The following is a 16733-nucleotide window of genomic DNA, read 5'->3' as shown; positions in this document are numbered from 1 at the left end:
AATTAGATATAATGGACATTTATTAATTACTTCATCTAACAACAGCAGGATACACATTCTTCTCAAGCTCACATGGAACATTTACCAAGACAAACCATAAAACACACCTTAACAAATTTAAAAGAACAGGAATCATACAATATCTGCTCTCAAAGAAGAGTGGAATTTAACTAAAACCAATAACAAAGACAACTTAAGAACCCAAATACTTGAATATTAAACAACACAATTCTAAATAACAATGGCCAAAGAAGAAATCTCAAGAGAAATTTTAATATATTTTGAGTTAAATGAATACAAAAACACAACTTACCAAAATTTGTGGGGGAGAGAAAGCAGTGCTTAAAGAGAAATTTATAGTCTTGAATGCATAGCCTAATAAAAAAGAAAGATCTAAAATCAGTTTCCAACTTAGGAAAATAGAAAAAGAGGAATAAATTAAATCCAAAGTAAGCAGAAAGAAATAATAAGTATTTTATTTATTTATAATAAATAATACATGTTATTTAAAAATAATAAAAATTAAGCAGAGATCAAAAAATTGAAACCAAAAATTCAACAGAGAAAAATCAATGGCACTTGGTTCTCTGAAAAGATCAATAAAGGTGATAAGCCCCTAGCCAAGTTAATTAAGAAAAAAAAGAGAGGATGCAAAGTACTAATAACAGAAATGAAAGATGGGACATCACTACAGATAAACAGACACTAAAAGGATAAAAAGGAATACAATAAATGCTATGCTCACAAAATTGACCACTTAGCTGAAATGGAATAATTCCCTGAAAGACACAGTCTGCCAAAACCCACACCAGAAGAAACAGAAAATCTGAATAGGTCGCTACAGAAACTGAACCAATATTTAATAACCTTTCAAAATAGAAGGCACTAGGCCCGGATAGGTTCACTGGTGAATTCTACAAAACACTTAAAAAAGAAATTATACAGATTTTCTACAGTCACTTTTGAGAGAAGCATAGGGAAAACTTCCTAACTTATTCTATGAGACTGGCATTATCCTAACACCAAAACCAGACAAAGACATTATAAGAGAAGAATATCACAGACCAACATGTCTCGTGAACATAGAGCCTCAACAAAACATTAGCAAATTGAATCCAGAAACATATGAAAACAACCCTACAACATGGACATAGAATCATATGTGAGTGTATAAAAAGGATTTATGCAGGTATGCAAAGCTGGTTCAACATTAAAAAACCAGTTAATGTAATCTATCACATCAACAGGCTAAAGAAGGAAAAACCAGACGATTACATCAATAGATGCAGAAAAAATCCAACACTCATTCATGATAAAAATGCTCAGTAAACTAAGAACAGAGTGAAATTTCCTTAATATCAACACAAATCTAGAAAAAAAATCTAGGAAAAAAAAAAAAAAACTCACCCCTGCATCTAACATACTTTATGATGAGAAACTAGAAGCTTTCTCACTAAGATCAGGAAGGATACTCCCTCTCACCACTCCTTTACTACCTTGTACTACACAAGTCTTAACCATTCCAAAAGTCAGGAAAAGGAAAGAAGGAAGAAATAAAACTCTGTTCACAGATGAAATGATCATCTTTGAGAAATTCTAAAAGAAACAATAACAACCTCTTGGAACTTATAAGCAATGACAACAAGGTGGCAGGATACAAGTTTAATACATAAAAGTCAATTGCTTTCTTACTTATTAGTAACGAATGAACTGAATTTAATATTAGAACTATAGTATCGTTTATAACACCCCAAAAGTGAAATACTTAAGTGTAAATTTATCAAAATATGTACAAGATATGCATGAGGAAACCTCTAAAACTGATGAAAGAGATCAAAGAAAAACTAAATAAATGCAGAGGTGTTTCATGTTTATGGATAGGAATATTCAATACTGTCAAGATCTCAGTTCTTCTCAACCTCATCTATAGATTTCACGCAATCTCAATCAAAATCCCAGCAAGTTATTTTGTGGATATAGACAAGCTGATTTTAAAATTTACATGGGGAAGTTAAATGCCCTAAATAGCCAACACAAGACTGAAAAAGAACAAAGTTGAAAGACTCACACTTCCTAACTTCAAGGCTTACTGTTAAGCCACAGTAATCAAGACAGTACAGTATTGGTGAATGAATAGATGAATAGACCAATGGAACAGAACAGAAAGCCCAATAACAGACCCACATCAATAGAGTCAACTAATTTTTGACAAAGGAGAAAAGGCAAAGCAATGGAACAAAGAGAGTCTTTCCATTAACTGGTGCTGGAACACCATCCAGCCATCCGTGAGGAAAAAAATGAATCTAGACACAAATCTTACACTTTACAATTTAAAAGTGTCACGAAACTAAATGCAAAATACAAAACTATAAAATTCCTAGAAGATAACATAGGAGTAAATCAGATGACCCTGAGTTTGATGACAATTTTTTACACATATCAAAGGCAGGATCCATGACAGAAAGAATTGACAAGCTGGGTTTCATTAAAATTTAAAAAAATTCTACTCTGAGAAATACACTGTCAAGAGAATGAAAAGTTAAGCTGCAGATGGGAAAAAACATTTGCAGAAGACATATCTGATAAAGGACTGTTACCCCAAATATACAAAGAACTCTTAAGACCCAACAATAAGAAAATGAGCAATCCTTAAAAATGGCCCAAAGTCCTTAACAGACATCTCTCCAAAGAAGATATACAGATGGCAAGATTATGCAGATGGCTTAAGCATATGAAATGATGCTCCATATCACATACTATCAGGGAAATGCAAATTAAAGGAACAATGAGATACCAGTACACACTTATTAGAATGGCCAAAATCCAGACCCAAATACCACCAAATGCTGGTGGGGACGTGGAGCAACAGGAACTCTCCACTGCTGGTGGGAATGCAAAACAATACAGGCACTTCCGTAAGACTATTTGGCAACTTCTTATAAAAAATGCTCCTACCATATGATCCAGTAATAGCACTCCATGGTATTTACCCAAAGGAGCTAAAAATTTATATCCACACAAAAACCTATACACAGATGTCTATGGCCACTTTATTCATAACTGCCAAAACCTGGAAGCAATCGAGACGTACTTCATTAGGTAAATGGATAGACTCTGGTACATACAGACAATGAACTACTATTCAGCACTAAAAAGAAGTGAGCTGCCAAGCCATGAAAAGACAGGGAAGAAATGTAAATGCATATTGTTAAGTGGAAGAAGCCAATCTGAAAAGGCTATATACTGTGTAATTCCAATTACATGATACTCTGGAAAAGACAAGACTATGGAGACAGTAAAGAGACCAGTGGCTGCCAGGGGTTGGTGGGGGTAGGGAGGGATGAACAGGCAGAGGACAGAGGATTTTTAGGGCAATGAAACTCTTCTGGATGCTCTGACGGTGGATAACATGTTCGTCCAAATCCACAGAATGTACAACACGAAGAGTGAACCTCAAAGTAAACTACAGACTTTGGGCGATGGTGTCAATACAGGTTCATCTACTGCTAACAAATGTCCCACTCGAGTGGGGAATATGGACAGCAAGGGAGGCCCTGCACACACAGGGGCTGGTGGAATATGGAAAAACTCTGAACCTTCCTCTCGCTTTTACTGGGACTCTAAAGTGGCTCTGAAAATAAATCTATTAACATGAAAAACTTGTGGTCTGTCACAGTCCATGGACCACACTTAGAGGTGCCCTGTGGATTGTGCCTTTCCAGGTACAGAGACTTTGATTTCTCAACGCTGTGTCCCCAAGGATCCCAATAGTGGGAACAGACTAAGGTGTGGAACTTGAGAGATTTCAGAAGGTCGAACTGATCTAACCTGACAGAAGTTATGAGAGCAACACTGACCTGATTTGGTAATTGTGGCAAGAGCAATGCCAGGAACCAAGACAAGATACTCAGGCATAGAAAGAAGGCTTGGGGCAGAGAAGACAGAGGAGGGGTGATCCAGGAGAAGTCCCAGGAGAGAGCTGAAAATCCAAGGTCAGGCTCAGAAAAGGGGGCAGTCGTGAAGCGGAGGGCGGCGCCCCAGAGAGCAGAACCTTTGAGAGGTACGCCCCGGGAGGGGGCCAGCAAAAGTGTCGGAGGCCAAAGACCCAGGGACAGCAGCAGTTCAGAAGTCAAGGACTCTGTTCCGAGCACAGAGAGGGTGAGTTGGGTAACAACTGAAAATCAACAGACCTAAATAACTTAAGGTAACCAAACCCAGAACACACCAGATGAACGGAAAATTCGAGTGGAGAAAGCTGACAAAAAGACACATTTCTACAAACACATCTTTCGACAAGGAATAGAAATATTCTGAGTGGAGCCTGGATGGAGAGACTGGGCCTAGTGGGACTATTTTAGAACGGGAGCAACAGAGGAAATGAAATTAAGTGCAGAGGGAGGAATTTTAAGATACACGAGAGAGGTAAGAATCAGGAGAAAATGGAAAAGAAGAAACAAGTGGTGAGCCAGACAGTGGAAGGGAGGGCCTTGCCCCTGAAAAATGCGGGATTATGTTAGGTGAGGCTGGGCACAGAAAACATACAGAAACACATGTTGTGGTTTGTTCATAAAAGGATCCCACCTGGTTTTACAATCAAAAGCCTGTGTTTGTTCAGCTTCCCAAATGATGCCAAGTTTTCAAAGTCAAAATTTCAAGGAAGTGAAAAGAAGGAAGGAGGGAAGGAAGGAGGGAGGGAAGGAAGGAAGGAGGGAAGGGAGGGAGGGAGATAAACTACCTTCTCAGGAAGAAACAATTCAAGGGAGTACTAGGCTCCCACTTCCTATATTCAGTCTCAACTGTTCTGCCCTTTCCGTTTTGAGCAAACAAGTCTTAAAGCTTGTCTTCTTTATTTCTTGGTTGCTCAGGAACAGCCAGGAGCGACTATCCACAGGTGCTCCATTCCCTGCTCTGAGGAACCACCAGCCCCACCTCTACAGAAAGTCAAGGCAGCACTGAATCCTTTCTTTTCTTCCTCCTGTGAACATGGCAGTGCCCTCTGGAGGCATAAATGTTCATTTTTATGGGATTTGAGAGTCGAAGGTATCCTCCCAATGTATGTCGACTATATTGAATGGACAGAAACAGGAAGAACATAAAAAGCTACCTCAGGATTTATGAAGGGCCGTGTCCACTGTGGTCTCCACTCTATGGCCGATGCTGTCCAGCTCCCAGTGCCCAGTTCATGCTGAGCGAGTACTTGTGGCTGATGCTGCGGGTAAGAAGAATAACATTACTTGCTAATCACTTCGGCATATGTTGTAATCCGAACTCATCAAGTTTCTAAAAACAAAAATATTCTCCAGTGCTTTTTCGTGGACAAGTTCTGCCCCTTCCTCTCCATCTTTAAATCTCTCTGCACAACTGACACGTAGTATGCTTAATCCACTGAAATGTTGAGGGGACAGCTATCACCAGCAACACTCTTTTGCCTTCCTTCCTTTATATCCTTCTGAACCCCACCTTTTTTATAGACAAACACTGCCTGGTCATATAGAACATTTCTCATCTCAGACTTGCTTTTTTGGGCCACACCTGTAGCATCTGGAAGTGCCCTGGCCAGGGATCAAATCTGAGCCTCAGCTGCAACTTACACCACACCTGTGGCAATACTGGATCTTTTTCCTGCTGTGCTGGGCTGGGGACTGAACCTGCACCAGCACAGAGACAATGCCGGATCCTTAACCTGCTGCACCACAGTGGGAACTCCCTCAGATCTGCTTTTCAGGGGACCATTACAACTGTATCACACAAGAAAAAAATGAAAACATGTAATGATGAAAGAAAATACATTTTTTTTGAGAAATGTGCCTTCGAAGAAAAGAAAATGGACCAACATGAAAGAACAGATTGTGTTCCCCACCTGCTACTAGACTGTGAGTTCCAACACCCCTGGATATTCTACTAGCACCTCAAAAACACCTGTTCAGCCCGCACTGTTTTCTCCCATTAGAGCAACTTCTTCCAGGTCCCCTGTCTCAAAACACCAGCACCACGACCTAACTGTTGCAGCCTTCTGGACACCCCAGCTGACATGCTTCACCCTCATATGTAACCAGCCAGTCCCATGTCCTTCTATCTCTAGCATCTTAGTATCGCCCATCAATCCATCAACATCTCTCCTCCCTCTGGCCACTTCCTCAGCCCTGGGAACTGTTCTCACCCCAGGAGAGTTACTTGCAAAAATCATGTAACAGGTCTTTCACCATCCAATCTTGCCAGTCCCCAGTGCACTCCCCACACGGCCGTGGAAGTGAAACCTCTACCGCACAGGCCTGAGCAGGTGGAAGGAAGATGAAGGCCACGGGGCCCTGTCAGGCAGAGAAAACACCCTGCACAGCCAGGCCCCCGCTTACTCTCACCTCCTTTCCATCTCCACACACACCTCTCCTTCTTCTCTCAAACTCCTCACTGGCTCCCAAATGCACGGTGCTTTCCCTTGTCTTTCTTTGCTCCCCCTTCCTTAGGGGTCAACCCCAAAGCCCCTCTCCTCCAGGAAGCCTTCCTTGACTTTGCCCATCCTCTCTCAGGTATGGTTGGGGGCTCTGCCCTTGTGTTCCCACAGCACCTTGCCTGTCCCTCACCACACTGTGCTGAAACAGTCTGCAGCCACAGAAGACATGGAGCTCCAAGCGCCACAAAGGCAAACACGGCGTGCTGTCCACCATTTCACCTCCAGGCCTGAGCCCAACGCCCACTTTGCTGAGTTCAGGCAACACGTTGTATTCATCTTTGATTCCCTGGATTTGTCACAATGTTAAAACCCAGCAGGTAGGTATAAACAGTAATGAATACGTAGGACATTCTATTGGTTAAAATTCAGTTCTGAAATGAACACACGGAACATATCCAAGTTGTTAATGGCACCCGTGTCAGGTGCCAAATGTTTGTGTGATGCATACAGATGGCAAGCAAACATTTATTTCTGACATGTATAGCATAAAACATGCAGAATGGGGTTGAGATACAAACATCTGCACACTGAATTTCCCGAACTGGGGACAAGCATCTTCAAGTTGGCAACATTTGCTTTTGGAGTCAAAAGATTCTTATTACCACTTACTAGCAAGTCATTTCATCTTCCTGGGACTCAGTTTCTTCTCATGAAAAACACCTCTTCTCCAGCTTCAAAAGGCCTGCAAGTGGAAGCTGCCTGCTATTTTTATGCATTGACTTTGAAAGGTGTTTTGAATAAGAAGGTTCCTGGAAAAAAAAAAGTAAATAGTCGGCTAATGTGTCTTGCAGCTGACACTTCAGTATATTCATACATCGACTTTAAAGATGGCAGGTAGGTTAAGGTAATTTAGCAATAAGTTGTTCTAAAAACATTCTGTAGAGAAAATATATATAAACAATTATAGACAAAATTATAAAGTGCCTAGTATCTTAAAAGAATAAACAGAGAATACAGCAATCACGGCAGAGTCAGGAAGTCTAGTGGTAACCAACCTATGATTTGCAGTATTTGTAAAAAAAAAATTTTTAGCTGAAAAAAATAGCACCGTGTTCTTTTTCTTTTCTTTTCTTTTAAACTCCTAGGTAAACAGTATAAAAGAATTCCAAAATGCTGGGTCATTATCTATACTCAGAACTTTTAAGTCACCTACCTAATGTAGCACTTTCATAAAATACAATTCATTTTGGCCTCCTCATTGGTAATGGCATGCAGCTGAGGATGCTGGAATCTGTACTATTACATGCAAAATCCTGAGTATCTTAATTTTGATGTCCTTTAGAACCACTTTAATCAAATCTATTATTTATATAAATTTAAAAAACTCTAATAGTCCCTGATGTCTGTTCCTTTTTCCAAGTTCCCAAGTTAAAGGGCCTCAGTCATACTAGAGCTTCCTGTTTTAGCTCTAAAATTAGATGCATATTTAGAAAAGGCTCTCAGCTCTCCTTCTACCTTGAACACTTGAAAAAATGTATAGGAAATACCTGTATTTTCTTAGGGTACCCGAATTAGTTTCTTAGTGAAACCATCAGCATCATATACCATCTTATAAATGTGTTCTTTATGTAACTCGTATCTATGGAGTTCCTGTTGTGGAACAGCAGAAATGAATCTGACTAGGAACCATGAGATTTCAGGTTCAATCCCTGGCCTCGCTCAGTGGATTGAGGATCCGGTGTTGCCGTGAGCTATGGTGTAGGTCGCAGATCCGGCTGGGATCTGGCGTGGCTGTGGCTGTAGAGCAGGCCAGCGGCTATGGCTCTGATTAGACCCCTAGCTTGGGAACCTCCATATGCCGCGGGTATGGCCCTAAAAAAACAAAAAGCTAAAAAAAAAAGAAAAAAAAGTATTCTTTATGTAAACTGTATCTATATGTGATCTTGCAGTTTTAATTTTGGAGTGCTTTTAAAAGAACGTCAAGTTCTGTTGTTATTTTAAGCCCAAAATAAAAATATTTAAGAGCATTGCAGTCTCATAGATTATGCATTTAAGACATGAGAAAATTACAAAACATCTTATCCCTTATCAAACATAAGATGAGGAAAATAATATTTTGTTTTTCACATATACACACACAGCATGAGCCTCAAAATCGAAAAACTACTTCCGAGCCCTAGGTTTAGAAGGAAGAGTATCCATTTGCTTTTTCACTCAAATCCACATGTTTAAATTCAAATATTACTCTTAAAGAAAGCATGCTACAGTCCCTGTAAGTTCCTAAAACTCAGGAAGCTGTTACATATACTTTGGGGCAGTAACATACTGTTCGGACGTGCTAAGAAATTCTAGCCAGACCAGCTTGCCCCCCCCAACCTGTTTCCAACAAAACACAGTGCAGCTCGTTTCCTTCTCCTGCTGATGGCCTCCTTCTCTGTGTCACATACTTGCTCCTTCCAAATTCAAGCCCTCCCTTATCTGTGAGGCCTGCTTTGAGCAGTTTCAGGTCTCTTAGTCTCTTTTCTGAATTCTGAAGGCTCTGGATTTCTAGTAACACATAATTATGTTGGTCTCTATCTCAGCTTCTTTTCACTTGTCCCCTCTCCCTACTCCCTAATCTAAGAGCCACGAGAACCAAGCAAAGAGATCAGGGCCTGTCTACCCTCCTTTACCATTAGGGTCCCAGTGCCTAGAAGAGCTAAGGGATGCTTCCCTAGCTGCTTCATGATGAGTGAGTACTGATATTTCAAGATTTCATAAACCTAAATGTCCAGCACAGATGAATGGATTAAGATATATGTAAGATATATATGTATGTATGTACATATATATAGGAATACTACTCAGCCATAAAAATGAACGTAATAATGCCATTTGCAGCAACAGGGGTGCAACTAGAGATTCTCATACAAAGTGGAGTAAGTCAGAAAGAGGAAGAAAAATACCATATGATAACACTCATATGTGGAATCTAAAATTTGGCACCGATGAACCTATCTACCAAACAGAAACAGATTCACAGACATAGACAACAGACTTGTGGTTGCCAAAGGGGTGAGGGAGGGAGTGGGATGGACTGGGAGTGTGGGGTTAGTAGATGCAAACTACTCCATTTAGACTAGATAGACAATAAGGTCCTACTGTACAGCACAGGGAACTGTATCCAATCTCTTGGGATTGAACATGATAGAAAATAATATTAAGAAAAGAACAGATACATGTATGACTGAGTCACTCTGCTATACAGCAGAAACTGGCACACTGTAAACCATCTATACTCTAATTTAAAAAGGAAAAAATAGATTCCATGTGTCCGCATTATCTTTTGTCATATTTAAGGATGATTTTATTTTCTGATGCCATTTATATCACTGTGGTCATGACCACAATGGGCTAAAGATTAAACTATATTTAGAAGCAAGGCAAGATGGGGTTCCCCTGGGCCTAGGGCCTCACTCGAAAAAGTTAAAGATGTATAATAATGACTTTTGTTAGGATTATTGTAACCAGTTAATGACATCCAATGTTACTAAAGGAGAAATGGAGCTACACCTTCAGTGTAAGTTCTCAAATCAATGTAAATGGTGGAAAATCAGAATCAAAATTATCCTTGAAAACTCTCTCAGTGTGTCTCTCCCAAAGAATAGCACACCTAGTTTTGTCCATGCTTCACTATGTCTCAGTAAGTCTAAGAGTGTAATTTCCACCAGGATCAGGAACAGAGTTGTTCCTTCCATTAAGCATCATGTAAAGTAGCTGCATTTAGGGGGCATGTACTAGGAAGAGATACTTTCGGTTTTTTATTTCCTTCTTTTTCTTGTTAAGTGCATATACTTGAATTAGATGGACCTTAAATGCAACACTGCTGAACACAAATCATAAAGATAATGAATTAATTCTACAAATAAAAACTACAGGCAACATGGCAGTGACAAAAGCTAGAGTCTAGCAACTGAGAAATTATTACAACATATCCTTGAATGTCGAATCTCTATTAGCACTTGGAAAATTCTCCCAAGCAACCTCTCAGCTTTGTAGCATCTTTTCTATGGTGTACATCTACCTTTATTCTTTACATAGAAATTGCTTACCAAAAAAAGTAATTTTTCCTCAAAAGTATTTCTCTAAAAATAAGAACAAAATCTTGGTTGTGGAAAAAAAAGTGTTTCGATAACTAGCTACAAGTTCTTTAAGATAGTCTGCACTTTTTTTTGAAATGATAAGCAAATCCAGTTAAAGCAAAAAAAAATACCACAAAAAATGCAGATGTCCTCTCTGTCTCCCCTTCCATACACACAAAATAAGCTCTAGTCTTCAAAAGAAATAGTCTATGTAATTATCATATGACCCACAATCGTACTCCTGGGCATTTATCCCAGGAAAATGAAAACTTACGTTCACACAAAAATCTGTACATGAATGTTTATATAGAGTTTTATTTGTAATAGTGAAAAACCAGAAACAACCCTGAAGTCCCAACTGATGAACGGTTAAACAACTGTGGACAACCATATCATGGAATACTACCCAACCATAAAAAGAACAGACTATTGATATATGCAAGTTGAATCCCCAGAAAATTGTGCTGAGTGAGAAAAGCCAATCCCAAAAGGTTACATACCATATGATTCCATTTATATCACATTCTTAAAAGAAAAAATTACAGAAATGGAGGCAGCCTGGTGGTTGCCAAGGTTAAGGAAGGGGAGCAGGAGAGAAGCAAATCGGGATATAAAAGGGCAGGAGGAGGAATCCCTGTGGTGATGGGATGCTCTGTGTCTCGGCTTTACTGATGGCAATGCCCAGGCTGTGACACTGTACTGTATATAGTACCACTGGGGAAAACCAGGTCAAGGGTGCAAAGGATCGCTCTGTTATTTAGTACGACTGCATGTGACATCTATGGTTATCTCAAAATATAAAGTTTAATTAAAAAGAAAAAAGAAACACTCTAGCCTAGTAAATTTACTTTGCCATATGGAGACCCAAGCTTAAGAATTTATCCTAGCACTGTCTTTGTAAAAACTACAGAAATGGATGGAGTACAAACTGGGTCATTTACCAAATGGCCATTCACAGCACTTGCTCCAAGTGTCACAGGCATCGGTGAATGGCCCCAGTTCCCTCACTAAGGGCCCCCTCGGTCAGACATACCCCTTGACAGTGTTCACACCACAGAAGCCGGAGGCCTGCCTGCCACAGAGGGATCCCTCCGTTTTCCTACAGCTGCCACAAAGGCCACAACAAGGCATTTCCCAACGGCGAGGCAAACCGTCATTATTCAGTCTACCCAAACGTGAGAACCCTGTGCAAGACTGGCCATCAGCCTTCTTTACATAACCAAGTGTTCAAACATATAGCAAGTACTCTGCCAGTTAAGAGGATTTTTTTCTTATATCTGAGTTAAGAGATTTTTCGAGGAGAAAATGTTCTATTCCAAAGGGACTAATATAGAGAATTAAAATATGTATATGGAGACTTTTCAAGTCTTTTGACACCCATAAATACCACAAAGTCACATTAGAAAGTGATTTTAATCCTATTCTAATGATAGCAGATTGCTATGATGGAGAAAGGATTTTTTTTTTTTGAACCCTCTTTTACAAGTTATAGATATTCATTCAATCCAATGGGGTCATTTTAGAAAGAAAACCCAACATATAAAATTGATTTTATTTTTTCTAATCTTTGATTGAGATAGTGTTTGGCAATATTACTATAATGCGAAGCATTTCGAGCAGAAGTGGTGATCAGGAAGGGCATCACCTTCTTCTGCATGACGACTGTGAGTTTTAATTGCAAAAACACTGTCGTCTATAAATAAGAACATCCAAAACATATTTCAGCTATGTGAGCATTTGATTTTCCCACATCCTTCGCATCTAGATTGAACAGACCCCGGGAAATTCCAAAGACCGATAGCTGAAGCTAAAGGGGTGAGAAAAAACCATTTAGTTGTCATGATCATTGTCACCATCAATCTCTAATATCTTCTTATACTTCACCGACCTCACTTAACTTTGCCCTGCCGCTTTATGCTTGGGAGAAGACAAATCGCTAATCAATTATGTACACTAATTAAAAATGCTACCTTTAGAAGTGATTTTAATACCTTAGTAATGAGGGTATAATAATTGCCTCTAACTGCTTATTTTTAAACACTTCGATAACACATTAGCCAGGATGCAGTGAACAGTTGCAAGCATGTAATGCTACAGTCTACAGAAACTATCAAATTGCCACCCCCCCCCAAAGTGGCAGTACAATTCTGCAACTGGTTGAGGTCACATGGAAAATAGAATTATATGCTAATTTGTTCCTATATTAAGTTATCAGAGAAGGTCAGGACAAACACAGTAAAATGAATTCTGGAAAAAAAATTACCTAAGTAGATTGGTATGTACCGTATCAAAGTAAACTGTTTATCTTAATAGATACAAATACAAGAAAGATTTTTTTAAACCGGGGCATTTTCTCCTTTTCAAAAAAATAAATGTTTTAACCAACCCCAGGCAATGACCTGCATGATTTAAGAACACTTTATCTAAATAGTTTTTCCCTAAAGGAGAACAAGGGCAGAGTATGTTTTTTCCAAGAGGAGAAAAGAAATGGAAAAGGGCAGAGTATCCGAAAGAGAGTAATTTCCCCAGAAAAGGCCTCTACTTTATCTATGTATTTGCTAAATTTAATTCACATAAATAGTTCTGCACATGTACTATAAAATGGTCAGACAAGTTTAAACTAAATGATGGGGTCAGGTGGGCGCTTACCAAACATATTTATTATTTTACTCCAAAATAAAGTAAACAATACAGATGTTTTCCTTAGCATAGATTGGTCTGAAGAAAATATACTTTCTTTTAAAAAACTGAGTTAGAAAAATCCCTATTCATTTTTTTCTGGGAGGCCTATATAGATAGGCCTTATCCATAAGTCCTAAAGATACACGATCAACTTAGAAAACTCTAAACCAAATTAATGGTTGAGACTTTGAGCTACCAGTTTCCTATATGGTGATGGTACAAGCTTCATATTTCTATTTTCAAAGGTCCTTTATAGAAAAAGGGAAAGAATGCGGGGGAGGGTGGAGAACTAAAATCCTACAGCATTTGAAACCAAGGGACCAGTATTTTATAAAGCATCCAGTTCATTGCAGGATACATCTAAGACGAGTAACAGAGATCATCTGTGTCATACCCTCAGGCAAATTCCTTGGAAAAAAATAAAACGATAATTTTTTTGTTCTAGAGTCTGTCTTATTTTCCATTAAAAGATACGTGTTTATTTTTCATTTTATTACAACTTTTCTGATGCAATGTTACAAAAGAACCAGCGCTCGCACGCAGCCATCTGAATTTCCTTTAAATCATAACTCATTTTTAATTTCTAAAGGGATTTTATCTATGGCTTCCAATAAAATTTGATTACTGTTCGTTATAAAATATGTTCGGTTCCCATGGAATATCAGTTAGACATCTTCAAATACTTACTTTTCTACTCTATATTCCTGGCATTGTTTACCCTATTTTCTCCTTACCAAGGCAGATTTGGAGGTACTTACTCAGGCATAAGCTCTTCAGCCTCCTTGATGGACTATAAAACAAAGCTATATACTACTATACTGCCATTCCTGTCTGAAGGACCTTAACGTGTTGGGATCTTAATCCATTAAAAAGTTGAGAATTACATTTAAGGGGGCGGGGGGGGGGGAACGTCTGACAAAAATGAAAACATGCACCGATGCCTAAAATATCAGGACTGAAGTAAATTAATCTTCATTCCCACTGAGAGCAATCTGATGTCCTGGGATTGGGAATTATTCCACCATAAAATACGGCACATTAAATACTACAATAGACCCATTCGAAATGTCTTAAGATAATTATTATGTCATCTACCAGTAATTGTATATAGACTCACATTTTAATATTCACTACCAGAGGCTCTAATGCGAAATGTGCTGAAAGTGTCGATATATTCAGTTGGTTAAAGATAAGAGCAAGCAAATCAGTAGCTATTCGAAGACTAAAAGTAAGACACCAAATAAGATTTCAAAAGAATCAATAAAAGCAAGGGCAAAATATTTGGATCCTGGTTATCACAAGCAACACTATCATTCCTGATGGTTTGCATATAAAACTCCTTATCTCCACGAGCTAGTTGAAAAGAATGAAAAGCTTCTTACAACCAGCTAAAAAGAAAGTCTTTACCATGCTCCTTGAAAAAGCTCATTTTCACATTACTCAGGCTTCATTATGCTAAATCAATATTCGTTTAGTCACTGGGGTTATTGACATATTTTAAAATAAAAGTATACCCTTCAGCTACTGCACTCATTACAGGTAATTTGTCTTGTCAGAGAGCAGGGAATATTATCCTAGTCTTTCAGGGGCTGACAGCCCATGGAAATACCTCCCCATGGTTACAACTGTAAATAATTTTAAGGTAAAATATTGAAAAATCAATGACTGTTTCCTGCAATCTGTCACAAACAAATCAATCATAATCTGTACTGCCAGAGAGTATGATTTGAAGGAGATGGGAGCAGATGTAATTCTTGGCTGAAATCTCTCATTTCAGAATCACTTCACATAATGGTGTCATCATTTAAACACTTAACAGTCAGTGCAACTGCCACTGTAACATCTAGTTGGACAAAACCACAAGGAGGAGGAGGAGAAAATGCCATCACTATTATGTTAACAAATATTTAATTTAAATGGTTGCTACATTAGTAAATTTCAGATGAAAACAGTTTTACCTGCCCCCCTTCACAGTTTTAAATTAGTCAAGCTGCTTTCCTGGGTACTAATGCTTAATAAATTAGCCCATGACTCAAAATTTTACTCTCTAAAGCACATATTCCTTTTCTTTTAAAAGTCCCTTACAGAGAACAGAATTTGGAATTAATAAATAAAACATTTAGATTGTAGAATATCCATGGTTCTATCTATATAACAAAGACAAAAAATCATGTCAGAGATGTCAAGATTATAATTTTAAAGCAGATTCAAAGGTCTCAGTTACCCAGATATGAAATTTTATATTTTCCTTCTATTAATAAATATTACATTTCAACTTTGTAATACTGTAGCACATTTGAGAATGACCAGCGAGACCCAGTCAATTCAAAAATACCCCTGCATTCCATACACAAGCTATACCACAGACTGCTATTTTAAAAGCTGGAGTAATGACCCAAGTACATGAAGTATAAAAGTTGGTCAAGGTCATAATATTGAATTGTTCTGCAAATGTAAACTGCTTTCCAAGTAATCACTTTGATACCACCATGTTTTTTTCTAGGATTCAGGTGAATGGCTCCTTAGCTGCTTCCAATCTCCACCTAGGCATGAGTAAAAGCATCTGAGATTGGTGTATTTCCTTTTCCTGTTGTAGTAACCAAAAACATCATTTGATTTAAAGATTAAAGAGTCTTTTTCCTGAAGGATTTTGTTTTTAAATGTATATACTTGCTCTTTAATGGAAGAAAGTGATTTTAGCCACCACAGTTGCTTACCAATTTTCTAATTACATAATTAGACATCACGAAGCCTTTTATTATTCCATTAATAGCCCTCCACAGATATAGTTCAGGGAATAGATATTTTTGATGACTAAAAAAGTGTATTTTTTTCTTAGAAAAGGAAAAAGAGTAGATATAAATACCATTATACAACTTAAGCCTGTATAAACATTCTTAGACATTTTTTATAAAAGGGTTTTTTGACTGTTTTTCATTTAGCTTGCATAATCCATGTAGCAACATGGCATGAAAAGACAGAAGCTTCTTGTATTGATAGAAATTTTTCATTTAAAATTTTTGTTCTTCAAGAACCTTAGAGTCATTCTTTAACACCAACGTTAGGTTTCTGAAAACGAAAAAAGCTTGCGGGGGCAATGATCAAAGACCTCATCTAGAATAAAACAGAGTTCTCCATTCCATGTGAATCCCTGCAACAGCTGCAAAGAAAGCAGCAAGCCAACCTAGCGAGGGGAAAGGGAAAATATTACCCAGAGCCTAGGATTACACAAAAAATGGAAAGGGACCTAGAGCTAACAACTAGGGAAGGCACCCATGTGTGGGAGCTCCTGACCTCCAGGGCGCTAGAGCAGCCCAGGCTGGGTCCCGCCAGCTGCTTGGCAGAGCCCTGGAACCAGTCCTCGACCAGCAAGACTCCCACTCAGAACTGGGTGGTGGCTGGCAGTCAACCGCCCTGCAGAGAGCGTGTCCCCCGAGAAGGCAACGAAGCCTGGGAGGTAAATGAGGACAGCCAAGCAATGTGCGCAATGCGTGCACATCAGCCACAAATGAAAATGACATCTACTAGAACGGGGTAGG

General features: G+C 38.7%; 1 long non-coding RNA gene across 21 annotated transcripts in view; it reads right to left on the bottom strand.

Moving 5' to 3' along the window:
- LOC102165609 (uncharacterized) overlaps nucleotides 1-16733 on the bottom strand; it is a 54236-nt gene that overhangs the window by 32080 nt on the left and 5423 nt on the right. For 14 of the 21 annotated variants that reach the window (XR_014805869.1, XR_014805872.1, XR_014805862.1 and 11 more), the window contains exons 3-4: nucleotides 7061-7200; nucleotides 5105-5209 (exon numbers count right to left, since the gene is read on the bottom strand). This is a non-coding gene — a long non-coding RNA (uncharacterized LOC102165609). Of the gene's footprint in view, nucleotides 1-313; nucleotides 376-5104; nucleotides 5210-7060; nucleotides 7201-16733 lie in introns of all 21 variants that reach the window. The other 7 variants (XR_014805870.1, XR_014805871.1, XR_014805875.1 and 4 more) reach the window with 1 other exon arrangement.

The sequence above is a fragment of the Sus scrofa genome, chromosome 6 (assembly GCF_054392235.1).
Source record: "Sus scrofa isolate SSC_HxYL_T2T_F1_AM1 chromosome 6, Sscrofa_HxYL_maternal_Yorkshire_Landrace_v2.0, whole genome shotgun sequence".
Lineage (NCBI taxonomy): Eukaryota > Metazoa > Chordata > Mammalia > Artiodactyla > Suidae > Sus > Sus scrofa.
This window is presented reverse-complemented; position numbering and strand designations above follow the sequence as displayed.